The sequence below is a fragment of the Diorhabda sublineata genome, chromosome 7 (genome assembly GCF_026230105.1).
Source record: "Diorhabda sublineata isolate icDioSubl1.1 chromosome 7, icDioSubl1.1, whole genome shotgun sequence".
Classification (NCBI taxonomy): Eukaryota; Metazoa; Arthropoda; class Insecta; order Coleoptera; family Chrysomelidae; genus Diorhabda; species Diorhabda sublineata.
This window is the reverse complement of record NC_079480.1, coordinates 18577812-18596236: the sequence shown is the minus strand read 5'-3', so window position 1 is coordinate 18596236 and position 18425 is coordinate 18577812. Positions and strand designations below refer to the sequence as shown.

At 31.1% G+C, this 18425-nt stretch overlaps 1 protein-coding gene across 6 annotated transcripts in view; it reads right to left on the bottom strand.

Moving 5' to 3' along the window:
• The window catches only part of LOC130447074 (RING finger protein nhl-1), a 39276-nt gene that overhangs the window by 15329 nt on the left and 5522 nt on the right, over positions 1-18425 (bottom strand). For 2 of the 6 annotated variants that reach the window (XM_056783728.1, XM_056783732.1), the window contains exon 1: positions 9399-9621. The exons of the other annotated variants lie outside the window; for them this stretch is intronic. The gene's annotated coding sequence lies outside the window, so the exon portion shown is untranslated. Of the gene's footprint in view, positions 1-9398; positions 9622-18425 lie in introns of those variants that run through there. 6 annotated transcript variants of the gene reach the window in all.

Below are 18425 nucleotides of genomic sequence, written 5' to 3'. Positions count from 1 at the left end.
AAGCGTAACTGGGTTATTGAGTAGACTCTAATTTTCAGGTATCTCCACATAAAAAAATTCGGTGGTGTTAGGTCCGGACTTCTTGGCGTCCCTGCAATGTCACCTTGGAGAGATATCAGTTTCCCTGCAAACATCTGATTTGCGATCGCCAAAGAGTCATTAGAAGTATGAAATGTGGCGCCATCTTATTGAAACCGTGTCGAAAGATTATAGGCTTCAAATTATTCCAGTTTAGGAAAGAAAAAAATCCCTTAACATGTATCGTTCAGAATTTACAGTGACATATTGCCCCTGTTGATTTTGAAAGAAATGGGGTCTGATAATTCCGTGCACTGATATGATAGCCCAAACGATTACTTTCGGCGAATGCAGAAGCTTTTGATGTTTTGCACGTAGGTTATCTGCAGCCCAATAACGGCAATTCCGTCTATTGACATGACCATTTAAGTGATGATGGGCTTAGTCCGAAAAAGATGATGAATAGCTTCGAATCGCCATTTTTGTAAGAATACATGCTGCGCTTCGGTGAAGTAATCCATCACGACTAAATTTCCGAGAACCGAACTACTCATCCCCATCACCCGCGCATCTCCCTCTCATAACGTTTTAAACGCAAGAGAGTTTGTAAACTCCTTACTGCGAAAATCAATTCCAGCAAAAAAACTTCCGTAAACAATAAATTATGAGAGAAATGTCTTTTGTCACTATTCAAACTATTCTTACATTCAATAGTTTCAATTCTTTGAAATGCATCCACTAATCCATTGCTGGATACATTTGTGAACAATTTTACATTATTACTAATGTGATATCCTCTATTTGTGTGTCAATCCATATTTCAAATGAGTTGGGTGCTCATCAAATCCAAGATAGAAGGATCTCCTAGATTGCCCAACATTCTTTCTCAAAGAAGACATAAGTGGAGTGGGTTTTAGTGCATGGAAACTGTATATTTCTGTCAGTATTGGATGGCAGTGTAGGTATCAAACAAATTTCGTTTTATTTTGGATAAAGTTTATTGCAAGAAGTTTCCTCTCACAGGCCTATCTACCTTCTTCTCGTATTGTCGACACTTTGGGAAAAATTGCTGCTTAAACAGCTCAAACAAATTATAGAAAAATAAAATTTCATCAGTTCGGGTTTGAAGGAAGCCACTTTATGATCGATTTATAGAAAAGTGGATAGAAGGAAAAAATTTATCACAAGGGATTGAAACATAAAATGAAGATGTACATATCTCCAAACCCATCTGGTCGTATGGGGCTGTGCTAATCAAATTAGTCTACAAATAATTTAAATCTATGGAACATCGTGGATGTATGGTACATTCGAAATAGCCTCCGCAAACATCGCGCACGCAAAAGGTCTCTTTATTTTTTTGTAATAACTGGACATATCGCCACCGTTCAATTAAACCAACTTGGAACAGTTAATTCTGAATGATACACCAAAATTTTTTTGTCAGTAATGTTTGGAAAAATCAGGGAAATCAATCGCAGAAAATGAGTTATTCGCCACCATGAAAATGCGAGCTCTCACACATCAGTTCGAAGGAAAACGTTTGTGAACAGTCAAAACATCGAATTGGTGGATCGTCCCCCGTACAATCCTTTTTTGGCATTCAATGATTTCTTCTTTGTCTAAGATTTTCTACACCCGAAGAAGCGTTTGATGTATTCGAATCACATGTTGTGGAGGTATCTCAATCTCAATATTTTGGAAATCAGTAAAGCCATATCCAATTATAAATATTCTCAAAAATTAAGTAGCAATCCTCGTACTAAACGTGTATATAGTTAAAATTTTTAGTCGTAGCTTTACACCCAAAATTAACTACAGCAATACGTAAACAAAAGTAGGATGTTTTATTAATATTGGCAAGTCATAGACTCGTTTAAAATATGAACAAAGATTAATGTGAGCACTTTTTCAACAAAGCCATTGTCTCTAAATCATAAACGACACAAACTCTATTTTTAAATTGAGTTTCACACCAACTAACAATTTAAACAGTACGCTGTTCGTTGCCTGTAGCTCAATATTCTTTGTTAATTCCAGAATGAAACTTGATTAACTGTTGTCACTGTATTTTATGAGTAGCAGTAGATTTATTTTATGTGCAAATATATTGCACATATTTTTAAAAATAAAACAGCCAAACAAAAAATTTCTTCCAACATCAATTGCAGAAATATTGACTTAAAAAAGGTAAATAGATGAGTAAAATGTATGTGACTGTAAGTGAGTTTGGTTTAAATAGGGTACCAGACAGGAGCTGAGCCCTTTTTGTATCCCATTAGTCTATTAGAACTTCGGTAGTCTTTTATCTGACGCAAATAATTTTGTCACCTTCGAATTATCCTTGACGATTCGGTTATTGACATCCGTTTATTCTGTTTGTATTTTTTGTGTTTAGAACCACATGCTAACAGTCCATGTGGACTGATGGTTTGTTATATGCTAACTGATTTTTCATGTGGCGGGCAAAATAAAACTTTTTATGTAATTGGTTAAACCTACTAGAATGCAAGAACTTCACAAAAATTTTTTGGAACCACGGCACATTATTATGGGATGTGATTAAGATTTTGGTCTTATTGAAAAAGTCAAAAAAAAAAGATTGTCAAGCTTATGTTCTTGTGCTTTGGAGACAAGTAATAAAATGTCAATGCAAAAAGTTTAGGTTCACCACATGACCCAAACAAAGATATAGAAAAGCGTGTTATTAAATAGAGGCAAATTCAATATTTCTTTTACACAAAGCAGTCCGAGACATTTCCTTTTTTAAATTTAATTAAATTTAATTTTAAGATTTAGACTTTTCTTTTAGCAAATGCGTTTGAACAACGACCACCAGTTAGCGTACGAAGACATGTTTTTGCAGTTAAACAAAAATTGTTCAAAAATAAATTAGTTAAAGATAAATTACAAACACTATTGGGATACACATGAGATTGATTTCATTTTATATTTCGATGACGAATATTGTATATAATTTTGTAATAAAATATTAGTATAGAAAGGGTATAAGTAATTTTTAGAGTTTTGACAATTTTTTTTCATAAGCTCTTCAAACAACTTGTAATATACTCAAAATGTATCACTTTTTAAATGAGTAGTAAATTTTAAATATACATTCCAGCACTTTTCAGGAATGTTGCTTAACTTTGAATGCAAATATATCAAAATAGTTAAAATTGAACTTATTCTAAGGCACTCAATGAGCAATAATTCAAGATATTCACACAAAATGACAGAAATATTTACTGCATTTTGATTATAAGGCTGGAGAAAATAAAAGGTATCTCTTATGAGACAAAAGTGTCCAGCTATATCTTTATCTTTGAATTCGTTACCTACTTTACGTTCAGAATTAGTCAAGTGCTCAATATTTTACAATGCAAAAAATGCACAATCACTTGACAATTGGAATCAAATAGATATAATGTTTTCCCGCACTTCGCATTAATTTGAGGGCATATTTACTGGAAAATGCCTTCTACTGTGTAAATGACTTCGATTCTAATATTATTTAATTTCCGGGCATGCTCCATACTAGTTTAATTTTGCTATGGACTTATATACTAATTATTACCCATAATTTTGTTATTCGTTGTGGTTTCTTCTGTATATTGAAATTTTATTTTATTAAGTTATTTTTAATTTTGTTCTTTAGTTTTTACAAGCTTTTCTCTATAATTTTTTGACAATAAAATATTTTTCTTTCTCTCTCTCTATACGATAAATAACATTTCAAAAACTTCCCATGCGCTGGTGCAAACAAAGGGTATGGTAAGAATGTAATTAAAATCATTTTTAAGTTAACCAGTTCATTATTAAAAATTTCCAAGTCTTGTACAAAATAATGTAGTAAATATAATCTAAAAGAAACACAGTTTTTTAATAATTATAATTTCGAACCACCGTCTCTTTGAAAATATTAAATGAATAATTACTTTTATCTTACAGGGTGTATTCTTGAAAAAAAAAAATACGAGGTGGTTTAAACCGAATCATTCGATTTAGATATTCATCTATGAATCCGATAAGACAGAACTGTTAGAAAAAAGAGCCTCTGGAGTTTAACGTGGTTACCTTTGAATAGCAGCAGTTCGCTTATGTCATTTCACATCTCAATATTTGTCAAATTGACGTTTTTATAGATGTGAATTTGTTATTTCTGTCCAAACGTGAATTTCGCTTTTGATCTTCCTTCCATCCTCCAGAGTACAAGAAGATGGTATAAGCAATTTAGTTACAGTGTGTGTAAATACAAATTATTGGGTCGACCACATTTCTTTGACATTGTCTGACGTGTTTTGCGCCGATGTTTGCGTATGAGCCCTTACAGAAAATGGGCACAGATAAAGGGAGAAGTTTTATTAAAAAATAATTAATATTGAATAGTTATTTTTTAGAAGTTGTAGATAGTAGAAAAAATGTGAAAGCTAGACATAATTACTGATAAATTGATCGAGTCACTCATTGTGAATATTGGGCAATCTTCGTATTTCGATTCCAATTTGGATTTGTAAGAAGTAGCTCTACTTATATAATGACTTTTTACATTAAAATGATTATTTATTTACTAAATAACCAGTTTGAAACAATATTCTTAACATACCTCGTGGAAAAGTGTAAATTAAATGGAATCTTAATTCAATTTACACTTTGAAAATCAGTTGGGTGAAAAACTAACTTTCCATCTTATCTTATCAAGTATAAACTTATTTTTCAAAATTATGTGATTTTACATTAATAATTATAGTTATATTTAGTTGGAAAGGGTCAATATTTTAATATATTTTTTTCTTAAAATAAAATTGATAGATGTATTCTAGTAGATAGTAAAATCATTAATCGCATTTGGCAGAAAATTCTGGCTGCGAATCAGACACATAAAAATAAAAAAAAGGTCAAAGTACTTTTTAAATATGTATGTGAAATATAATTAAAGCAAATTAATATATGCAGTATCATTTTCATACATAAATTTGATGTGAAGCTGAGATGAAATATGCGGTGTTGTATTCAGATCATTGATTTCCAAAGAAAAAAATTGAGAAAAAACTAAGCTTTATTAGAAATACTGTAAAAATTGAAATTTTGCCATGAATCTTGGTACAAATGGTCTTTGCAAGAAGCCATTTGAAAAGTAGATTAAATTATCAATTGATGACAAAGATTGAAAAGGATTTACTGAAAGGAAATTCTACATCGTGTGGTAACCACTGTTAAATTGCTTGTTGAACTTGGTTTACCTTTGAGAGGTCACAGGTAGCATTATTCATTCCACATGAAGTTGAAGGGCATTTTTTCTTGTTTAGAACATTTATTGAAATATAAAGTCTACTTATCTCATCAGATCTACGATGAGATTTAAACCTTCGCAGCAAAAAACCTAAAAGAAACTTGATACACCTAAGAAACTCATAACTTTGGACTCAACAACCGTTTTATAGTCATGTAGACCACTTGACTTAAGTCATAGTATTAAGAATGGATCTAATTAATATTCAGTCTATATGCAACAAAACAGACGAGTTGTATTTGTTTTTGGAGAAATTGGAATTTCCGTAGATTTGCTATTACTGAACATTAGCTATATGCAAATGAACACGTTTTTCTTGAAAAATATTCAGTTATTAATAGATATGACAGGGGTAATTCAACTCACGTCGAAGCCCTGATTTTGTCGGCTAAGACTGTATTAAATTATGATTTGTCACTAGTAGAAAATACTTTTGCTTTTTCCATAATTTACAACAAAATAACGATTCATATATAATTTATATTTATAGACCTCCTCAAAAGAATATTAATTATTTTTTCGAGAATCTTCGAAATTTACTCGACGCTCTGTCTACTAAGAGCAGAAAAGTGAGTCATTTCAGCTTAATCTGCACGTGGATTCACCAACCCAAATTACTAAAGCACTTTTCAATTCTAGATTACATAGTTTCCGACTTTCTACCCCATAATGTGAATCACAAAGTAATTAATTCAGGTCTTCCTGACCATGAAGCATTTTTCGCTGAATGTGTAATACCTTGTAAATGAAATACAGTCAGTTAGTGAGGATTTTCTCTAAACAAAACTTCACCAAATCTCATAACTTATGTTTACCGAATGATTGGATTTATCTTTCTGCAGATATTGACTCTAAATTTTTGTTTGTTTGTATCTTACCTTGATTGTAGAAAACACTGGTACGAAGTAATGGTAAAGTTTCGAGGAATTCACCAGTTGACCTTGGTGTACCTTAAGGTAGATACAGTTTTAGGTTGAATTCATTAATGATATCACAGAATTACGAATTAATGGTAAATTCAATTTATTTGTGAATGACATCTGGAGTGGTCCAGATATACAAGCTTTACATTCTACCATGAGCAAAGATCTCATTGCTATTGAGTCTACTGATCTATTGATCTACATATAGAAGGTGTTTTTCATTTGGCGAAAAAATTATCCTCTGCTAGTTTTACCAATAAATCTGTATCTAAACAGCTTGATACTGGTATTGCTTTAAAACTTACTACTCGTTGTTCGAATCGTATCTTCCTTATGGTTTGCTTTTCTGGAGGTCCTCTTCGAATCTATCTTCAAATTACATTTGGTTTGAGCAGTAGAACGCATTGCGGATTCTATTTGAATAAATACAAAATACAAAACTCCCCCCGCTCTTTTCATTGTAGAATCTGTTTGTTTGGTTCGTAATCACTTTCACAAACTCGACTTAAAGACTCATTCATGCATACCCTACTAGAAGAAAGACTTTGGACATTATTATTAATTATTCAATTTGCTACGTTCAGAATTAAAAATTATTATCAATATTATTAAACCAACTTGATATTTTATAATATCTAAAATAGAAAAATACGATACTCTTTATGATACGCTAGATGGAAGATGTTTTGACTTCATTTCCACCGAAGCTTGATACTTGAAAGAGAATACTGAGTTTTGAATGATTTATGTTTGGATATAGCGCTGTGAAGAGGTCAGTGCTACCACGATGTCTCAAATATATCAAGAGTATATGCAGGATTATAAGTCAAGAGTCTAGGGATGAGTCCTAACATCAAGCACAGTTGGTTGGCAATAAAACTGCTAATAGTTGCAAGAGGTCGTTTCTTTCTTTGACTTGGTTTAACATATAAACACTCTAATGTTTCATAAACCAAAGTTAGTTGTGAAAAGTGTAACATCAGGTTCAGTCAAAGCTGATGCTGTTTTTGTCCTTAAAAAGTTCTCTTCCAGAGAATCATACAAAAAAACATGAAAAACAGTTAAAGAAGAAACACAAGAAGTGACTGACGTATATGTCATTATGTCGATAAGTATACCACGTATACAAAAAGAAGATGGTGAAATGAAGATGGCTGTAGAGCTGCTTGAATCAATGAAAAACTATGGAAAGTGACAAATTTCAATTTAAAGAAGAAGAAATAAATATATTAAAAAGCTGGAAAAAAATTTGATAATGAGATCCCGTCCTCAATTGAGGATGGAAATTTGCAATGAAGTTTGTGATACATTTATTCTGAACTAGAAAAAAAAAACATATTTTTAATATTTTACCGAATTTATTTGGTGTTCAAAACGATTAACTTTCAAGAAGTCACATTAAAAATCTAACCAAAAATGATTCAAATGAGTTAAAGCTCTATGGTGATATCATGAATTTCTTAGATAGAACGGACGTAAAATCTTTTTTACAATTCCAGTTTTCGAGGCTTTGATAAGAATAAAACAATCCGCACGACTTTTTTAGAATCACTTACATAAAAAGTGACTAATTGGAACAAACTGATAGGCACTTTTCCTGCTCACAAAAAAATTATTTAGCCTTTAGTTTTGACTCTACCAGAAGTGACTATTAAGAATAAGCTACAGGTTTTATGATTTTATTATAATTGAATTCAAACTGCTATTATTTTCCACGGATACTCTACTATTTTTTATAGACAATGAGAAAGTGAGAAATGTTTTGAAAGGGTCACTAGAAATTAATATTAGTACAGCTATTCAAGCTTAAAATCGACCGAAACTTCACAATTTTAAAGGCATTCATCGATCTTCTTGCAAATTTGGAATTAAGTTCATCTTACTCTCCTTTTCAAACCTGACTTGGTCGCAAAGTATGCTTTTTATTTTTACTCCAATTAATTCAAAACTAAAGAATTAAAGCAGTAATGGATTGTTTTGTATCACGACTTCAATATTTTGATATTTTACAGCTCACCTACCCTTAAAAACAACCCCTCATACAAAGATTATTTAAAAGATGTGGTAAAAAACATGAAATTTTTTTTATTTTGGATCGTAATAGGAGAATTTTTTTTCTTCAAGTATAAGAAATCTGACCCTCAATATTTTTAATAATGTAACCACCAAAAACCACCCTCAGAATGGAAAAAACTGCAAATTACTAAATGGAAGCAGTTATAGGGCATGTTCAAACATGTGAAATGATTGTTGTTTTTTTACAATGTGAGTAATATTTCTATTTTTTATGTGTAACTACCCTCTAAAAATACCCTAATAAAGTTATTTAAAAAACGGCTGAAAGTACTAAATCATTATATTTTCGATTTGAGTAGAAAAAATATATATAATTTAAATATAACAAACCTGATACAAGATACATAAGTTTTTAATTTAATTAAACCCCTTAAAACTACTCCTTATCACAGAAATTACGGAAAAATTTTTTTGAAAGCTTAAAGTAATGGATTTCGTTAAGAAAATGAATTGTTGCTTCTGATATAATGAAATATTTCCAGTATTTTTTTTTTCACATTCGAGTTACTTATTTTCGTCATAACTCGCTTAATTTTCATGCTAGACGGTTTTATAAAAACTCATTTTAAAGCTCCAAAAAAGTACTTTAAAAATGTTCATCACAATTTTTTACAAAAAATTGATCGTTTTACTGTTATTTGAGCTGAAACCTCTGCATAAATTTACGAAAAATAAAAAATTGGCTTTCAATGACTCATAAGTTGCTGAATATTATTTAAAAAAATTAATTTAAACTGACTAATTCCTTTTTTTTTAAAGTTTCAATTTTGATAAGAATAATTTTTTCCAGAAAATGAGTTTTTCATGAAAAAATGTCGAAAAACGTGGTTTCACTCCTGGTGTAGAAGCATACATTGGCACCAAATCAGGTTTGTTATTTGCATTATTTTTGAACTTCTGTCAAAATTTCAAACTAATCCATGAAGGTCTTTAAAATTGCGAGGTGATTTGCTTTACTTCACTGTACTGTATACGAAGGCTTCTTAATTTAACATTGCTGAATCAATTTAATACTACAACTAGGTTTAAAATAAAAAGATGGATAGCGAAATAAACGAAGCAAAAAATGCGCAAACATAAATTCTAACCTTATAATGTATCGCCTTCTTTATACTAAAATTGAAAACTAGTCACTGGAGTTGAAACATCACTAAATGCAAAATTAACTTTAAAGAACATAAACTTAGCTGCGAAGTATAATTTTCACGATTTCGTTCTCGCTCTTGCATTAAAAACTCATGAAGTTTAAAAATAGTAATACCGGATAATCACTAGTTGAACGTTTATTTTAAGATTCTCTACAGTGTACTGAGAGCATAGAGCATTTGTCCACCGTATATATTCCCCTCTAGCGATTTTACAAAAAAAATACTAATGCGAAATTACACGTAATTCCTCACGCTGATTTAAATACATTCAAAACCATTTTTTATCATCACAAGTGCGTAACACAAAAGGAAATTGAGGATTTTAGTCGGGAAAAACTGTTTTTAAAAACTTGCTGTAAAGTCGTCTGGACTATTCTAGATGTAACTGGGAATATTTTTCTGTCAACCATATTATCCATATACAATACGATCCATATGTATGGATGAATAACCCCATAAGAAGTAATCGAGAGGAGTCACATCGGGGGATCTAGCCGGCCATTTGATCAATCCACCCATTGGGAAAACCTCGTTTAAATAATTGATAACTGTATGTGCAAAATGCGGTGGAGCTCTGTCTTGTTGGAGGTAAATTTAGATGATTAACACCAGGAGAAAGTCTTTGTAATGTATACACTAAGAAGTTAATAAAAAATCTAGATAAAGCTCACTATGAAATGTACTTTCAAAAAAATTAGGGACAATAATTTTTGTTGGTGATATCAGTCTAAGCGTTAACTTTTTTAGGATATTGAGTATGAGTCTTATACATCCAGTGAGGATTTTCTCTTCTCCAATTTATGAACTGCAGATCTGCGTTCATTCTATCCATTATCAATTCACAGAATTCTTGTCTTCTATCAGGATCATCTCCATTCAACTCCTGAACCAACTGAACTTTGCAAGGTTGGTAATTTTTATGCAAAGCCCTCAAAATCGATGATGATGTTGATTTTCCTCAATCTCTAGAAGTACGTCTAACTGTTTTTCAACAGTAAATTGAACATTTCTACCTGGTTTTTCATTTTTCCCAACAGTAGACGTGTTGACCACCAGGGTATTTATTATTAAAACTTTCAGAAACCCCCTTTTGAGTTCTTATTACCACAACTCTTTTTAAGTCATTTTTTAATTATAGAGACAAGCTGAAACATGTTAACACAAATGTAAACTATTAGAAACTCAAAAACAAGGGAAGTAACTAAGCATAATACGCATGGCTATAAAATCATAAGGAAAATCCATATTATAGGAATAAGAAAAATAATTCACAGGACCATATACGATTACAAAGTTGTTGAGTAATAATAAGGTAGAAGTTATCGATAAAAACCACAAAAAATCAGAAGTACACATCAAATAATTAAGAAGACCTCAGAATCCGAATGACGGAGACCAAATTGAAAATCAACAAAAAAAATAATCCAAGAAGTAAACTTCAACCAATAAGTACGCAACAATTTTAGATTAAAGTCTGATCGGTGGAAGTCCTCAATCACGTGACTTGATCTCCGATTTATCAAACACATATTTTCTGCTTACTATCTTCTATCAATATAAATCAAACAACAATCATAATTAAAACGTCTATTATTTTATTCTCAGACAAATGAGTTATAATTAAATTTAATACGAGCACAAATATTATACTGACATCTTTTGGTAACTTTAAATACCTTTAAATACTTTAAAATGACAGCATCCTACTAGATTCATATCAATTGTTTATTTCGCTCTTTGACTAATATTTTAGTATCTTCGATTATTTCTAAAGTATATTTTAAATTTCTTACTTCTTAGACCTTTTGATACGTTTATGTTTCATATAATGTTTTGATAAAGAAAGGTAAAGAAAAGTCGAAATGTCAAATTTTTATTTATCTTTTAAAAATTATTGAAAAAACTTATTTTGAAACAGAAGAGACCTTAAATCAAGAACATTTAAGTATATTTTAATAGACCAGACAATATTGTTAATTTAAAAGTTGGATACCTGAAGAAATTTTCAAAATAACCCCTGACGTCATACAAAATATTGTTCGAGAATTCCAAAATCGATTATTATCAAGAAGTGAATGGTCATCATTTTGAACATTTAATTTAAGTAAAGTACATTCCAACAAGGTAGCGAACGACCCCCTTTCTTATTTAAATTGTTCCATCGAGGAGGTGTTTATAATTCAGAGGGGGTGCTAAAAATTGTCAATTTAAGAATAAAAATCGACTTATTTCAAGTTTTCTTCACATACTCTTGAATTGAATTTAATCTATAAATATGGACTGCATTTCAATCATTTATAATATTATTATACAGGGTGTCATGATCAACTTTACATACACTAATAAAAAGTGTCAAATCTCCTTCCTTAATAATATATAGGGTGATTTGTGCAAATTTGCTATAAATTTTAATTGTTTACACAGCTCATTTGATTTTAAAACTTTTCTCATGATGTACAGGGAGAGTTTGTAAGTTGTGGAGTTGTGTAAGAATTTGTTTATTAACGCGATAAACCTCCTGAAAGTTCTAAGACCTTGAAGTTGATGGAGTGGTTCTGTGGGCGAGCCTAAAAAGGACAAGAACATGGAGTGAACAAGCTAAGAAACAACTTAAAACGTTCGGTGGAGCAAAATAACGACTAATGGAAACTGGCCCAGAGTCTGGCCGAATTTAAATATACAAATATTGCATTCCAAATTTCTCTGGTCGATTTACCACACCAAAAGGTGATTTACTTTCTATCTGGCCGAATTTATCACACCAAAAGATCATTTACTTTCTATCTGGCCGAATTCACCACACCAAAAGGTCATCTACTTTCTTTCTAGCCGAATTTACCACATTAAAAGGTCATTTACTTTCTATCTCGCCGAATTTACCACACCAAAAGTTCATTTACTTTCTATCTGGCCGAATTTACCACATCAAAATGTCATTTACTTTCTATTTGGCCGAATTTACCACATCAAAATGTCATTTACTTTCTATCTGGCCGAATTTACCACACCAAAAATTCATTTACTTTCTATCTGGCCGAATTTATCACACCAATAGATCATTTACTTTCTATCGCCCTGAGTGGGATGATGTTTGAAAGGTCTCATTTTAAAGGTTATTGTTTTTCTTTATGTTTGGTGATTTAGCATTATGATTTATGATTTGTCACATTGATTCTTTTATTATTAGCATATTTTGGATTGGTTCTGTATTTATTGTTGCTAACTAATCATTAAATATGTGAATATTGACAGGACTATATAATTAACAATATGAATTTTGATATATAGAATTTAAAACGACTACGCCACTGAAGAAAAAAGATGATAAAAATACCCGTGACGAAGGTTTATTTTATATCCAGGTAAATTTAGACTAGAGTTCCTAGAGGAGACGCGAAAGTGGGGAAAATCGGGTGTGCTATTTTATATTTTGACGAGGCTAAACCCACTTGTGTGAAAATACAGTTTGTCCCTATTTTTGAAGGTTTAACAACCTTCATCGGAATGTGTCGTCCATATTTTTTGTTTTAAAATAAATACAAAGATATTTCTTCATTAATATATATGAGATATTTTAAGAAAAAATTGAGAAATCAAAATATAAAGATCTGAAATATTTTATTCGTTCACAAAACTTTTATATGAAACAGAATGTGTCTACTATGAGACCAAGAAAGAAAAAATGAATATAATATTTTATGTGTAATGATTAAACAATCATTCCACAAAAGTAACTTATATTATTTCATATTTACCTATATTTTTCTTTTTTAAACATTCGAATATATTTAAAATAACTTGCAGTGTTTGTATATCTGAATATTTATTATTAAATTCTCACTACACTGTGCAATTTCATTGTTTTGGTGGTATAAAGAACTTTATGAATTAAATGAATCTCACCAAACGACCCCACTGCTTATCGCAGACAGGAATATTTCGAAGAAATTGTGTACATACGCCTTCCGACAGCTTGATTTTAGAAGCTGACTATATGAAAAAAAAATTTTTGACTCAGCTATTGAACACGTAGGACTAAATAGTTATTATAATTTATACAAGATTTTTGCCAAATAACATGAGGGTAGATCTTATTACACTCGAGATGTTCGAGTGGTGCCTGCCGTGTGGAAATGTCGGTAGATATTGTTCTTGAGATTCTGTAGGTTGTAGTATTCGAAAAACACGTGCCTTGGTAGCTGATTCCACAGGCTTGCACTTCTCCAAAGAAAGGAGATCCGATTAAATTATGTTCTGGACGTCTGCAACTGAGATTTGTGTTCAAGAACCACGTCTGCCTTTCGAGTAGGTCTTGCAAAAACTGTTACAAAAGTTATTATATACGCTTGGGAGCTGAGCTCCAAATATGCGAGCAATTTTCCACAGATAGACGAATCTGGGCCTTGTAGAGGATTAGAAGCTGTAGCGGAGTAGTTTGATGTGAAGTTGCCTTAGCTAATTGGCTACGTGATTATGTCTGCACATACTCTCAGCCTCATCAGGGTTGAATGTTTTCAAAATCGATTTCAATTATGTTGATCTTTGGGTGTTCATTGATTATTGGAGCGGCTGATTTGTGTGTGCTATCGTCGTCGAAGTTATAGATCGGGTTTGAAGTTTGCAGACCTCAACCTTTCTGAGTTGTGCCTCTCGATAGTGACCTGCATAGATCGGACTTTGAAAAAACTGCTGAGCAAAATTGAATTTACAAAAACATAAATTGGGTAGCGTTCTCAGACAAAAGACAGAGAAGACACGAACAAATTTATTTAATCTATTGAATCGCGCTTTAAATTGTTGGGTCCAGTGATAGGCAGAGAGTCTATCTTTTTGCAATTTGATTTCAGAAGTGAACAGATAATTGAACTTGGAAAGTATCCAAAATATTGACTTAAAAATTTTACTAATACCATTGCAAGACTAAAAAGTAAGAAACTATTACTTTTATTACTTGTTATTGTTAATTTTTAAAACTTAATAAAGTGTGGTTTTTAAGAAATTTTTTTATAATAGAATTATTTCAATCGAAAGGATAGTTGACGAGTTATTATAAATTATGTAGTGCAAATAATTTATATACATTCCAGCTTTGTAGTTGGGATCGAAAAATAGTAAATCCATATAATTTTGGCCATTTATAGTTTTCTTTCTTAAATATCAAATTGAATTTCAAAAACACTCTAGTCGTAACATGATTGATGAAAAACCTGGTTTTTACTTTTATTTCTAGGATATAATGATGGACCCAAATTTCTATAGCTTATTCGCTTGGATTGTGTATGAAGACATCCAAACATGCCTTAAAAGTTTTGATGAGAACGAACTTTTAATCAACGTTTAAAAATCGCGGAACATACCTTGCAAATAGCCTTTTCATACGAGGGTTCCCAGGTGACCCAGGAATGCTCGAATTTCATTAACTCGTTTAAAAATACGTTTTATAGAGGAGTTTACAATTTACAATAACCTCCTTATTCGACTCAAATTTCTTTTCTTTTTCTAATATGGAAAAAAGAAGAAATTGCATGAATCTAAATTTGAAAAAAACGGTAGTAATTCGATCAAATTAGCAATGAAGTGAACCGGTGCGTTATCATTCCTCTTAGCTCCTTTTATCATTGTCCATCTATAGTTTTTTATTAAAAATTTCTCACTTAATCGACCGTCCATGGAAAATATTTAACTATCATAATGCACCAAAATTAATAAACCATCTTCAATTTAACTTCATTCATAATTTGTATGCAACTTGAACTTTTATAGTTTTTTTTTTATAAAAAACAGAAAAAAATTCTACATTAGTAAAGAAAATCGCTCAAAATTTTTCAGAAATCTACCTCAACAGAAATTAAATATGAAGTTTATAGAGGAGTTTCCACTAATAATTATCTGTGCGTTGGTGCCAGTTTACGAAAAAAATGTTTTTTTTAATAAATTCCAATTTCTTTGTTTTAAATGTACCTAATGAACGTATTATTGTTTTTAATCTTCATAAATTGTATAAACGAGAAAGTTGATAAAGAAATCAGTATCAGCATTAATAACAATATGAAAAAAAATCGCGACGTTTTTTAAATTTTTTCAGAATAATGAGTTTCGAAGGTTATTACCGGACTGATGGACTCACGATCTTGGACCCGAAAATATTCCTAAGGAAGAATTGATTGTAAATTAAATGGTATCTACTCCTCTTATATTGACAAGTGATGTTTTGGTTTGCCGAAAAACCCCGTGACCCTTTAATATAGTTACATCTGTCAAAAAAAGTGACCTAAGTAAAGATTGTTGGGTGTGAAATCAATTTATGGCGTCAAATAATAGGGTTCCAATCCAAAAAATTAAAATCTGAATACAGAAATCAATTCCTCGTTAAAAAATAATAGGGGCTTACATTTAACCTTTTTTTCGTACTGTCAATGACCCTAAAACAACAGTTGTCAATAATTTGGTGTTTTTCGCAGTGTGTCCACACTGGGACAATCTTCGCCTTCTTTGAAACATGAATCCATCGATTCGAGTATCCCTTGGTCTCCAAAAACACATTAAGACCGCGCTTAAACAGCGTCAAACACTGCTCTGAAGTGGTCTCATGGTTGTGCTTATTATCCGTAGTAAGCAAATCTGGCACCCATCGCACCAACAACTTTCTCGTGCTGGATATCACCCACGCAAAGTTTTAATTAAGTTCTGAATTCTTTTTCTCGATATCAAACACCTAAACAGTTTTGTATTGACTAATACTAATACTTCTTGTTACCATTTCTTCAAATTACTCTTGTACATTGTAAGGAAATTAGTAGAAAAAGAGCTGTTCCTGATATTCACTGATTTGAAATCAGTCTTTGACGCGGTCGCCGTAAGAATAATATGAACGATACTAGAAAAATAGTGGAAGGAAGAGAAGATTTGTTAACCTCAAATAAGTATTCGAATCTTAAATTATTGATTGCATACCTTTAATAAAACATAAAAAATTTTAAGCTTTTAGTGACTATTTTGATATTTTAGACTATTATACAATAAAAAAATTTGTATATCCAATTTCTAAAAAAAACATTGTTTTTGTTTTTCATATTATTATCTTGATTAATGGATATATTTGGATTATTTTATTCATAAAAACAATCTGTTGATCTTTTTTAAAAATATTTGCGTCGGTTAAGTCCCACATATGAATCGTAAAATTTGAAAATAAACATCATTCTCTAAGAATAAATTTTAAAATTACTCAAGTCGTAGCAGACTATTGCTATATTTCAAAAGCTTTCACACAATTCGTTAATGTTTTCAACAATTTTTACCACGCTTTTAATAGTTTCGTATTTTAACTTTCATAATTCTAATTTAAGTGAATATCCAAGTAGTTTCTGAAAATTCACTCAACACTTTTCAAATGACCACAAGATTCGGTGACTGAAGCAGAGCTGTCAAAAAAATTAGAAACTGAAAAACATAATTCGAAAAAATTTTAATGCATGATACGTTTTATTGTTATTATTTTGATTCTTCTTTGTTACTACAGCCTACTGTAGGTCTTTCCTAAATTTTCTTTCTGTCTAAAGCTTCCCTCTTCAGAAAACCGATTATGTCTTCTGTGTCTTCTTCTTACTACTTTATCCAGATTTTCCAATTTACCTTCCTTCTTCAAAGTTGATTTCAAATACCTTTCTAAGCATTATCTGTTCATCCATTTGCATTATACATCGCAGTCTTTGTACTCTTACAAATTCCAAGATCTGTAGTTCCTTATATTTTTTATATAGTTCCTGATTATTCCTTATTTGTCCTAATGCTAATGATCAAAGTGGAATAGGTTGTTTTCTTCTACATGTTATTATATTAGATAATTGTCTAATTCTACTTCGACAGTTATCTCTTCGTCTTCATTTTCTTCTTGTAGAATATCTATTGTCAATTTCAATTGATTCTTCATTAATATCATAAATATCATTATCTGTTGTATTTGTTTCAATATTGGAGCAATTCTGACCTTGATAATTGATGCATACTTAATCCCACTTTTTGACAACCACAATTCATTTTGCATTTACAAAAAATAGTATTAAGCAGTTTTTCTGTAGCAGGCGGGAGTAAAGTTTGAATTGACTCCAAAAATTATCTGTTAATTTCCAAACCCATCCTTCTGGGTCCAGCTCATTGCCTAGCTACACTTGAACTTGATGATACACCCGATACAAATGTCGAAAGGTAGAAGGAGATGTTGGAGACAGACAAGACAACTGTTTTATTGTTCCATGCAGATTTTTCAAATCTCAAATAACTATATTTACAATGGAATCAATTTGTTTTGGTGTACCATACATTACAGGAAGAAAACGAATTCCATTTGTAACGATGTCGTGTGAAGAAGAGTTAATCTTTGTAAATAATTCTGCGCAATCAATTAAATCATTACGTTTTTCGAACAATTTAAATACCGATAATTCACCTCTTAAAAATTGCAGATGTAGTATCTCAACCAGTTATTGCATGTAAAAATAAAACATTTTGAGTTTGAAATTTCAGATATGTAGTCAGACTTTGTGATGAATATATTATTGATTGTAATTGAGCTCCCGCAGGTTTCAAAATGTAAATAATTTTGTCATTTGGAGTCCGTGCAGTCAGTAATATCAACAAATCAACATCTTCGCCAACAACGACAGGTGTATTTGAACTTTTCCATTGTTTTATTGCTGTTTCAATTATAAGGAGATGTAAATAACACAAACCAATAGTTTCTTAGTTTCATTTATATTTAGGGATGAGTCGAGAATCGAGAATCGAAAAATTTTGGTATCGACACATCTCTATCTATATTGAACGTCCGATGGCGTGTACAGGCATTTTATTGCATATTATGTAAAATATGAATGATTAAAACGATGATATCTCACGAATGGTGAGTTGTAAGAGAAAAAACCTAACCTAACCTAACCTAACCTATTTTAGTGATAATACTTACCG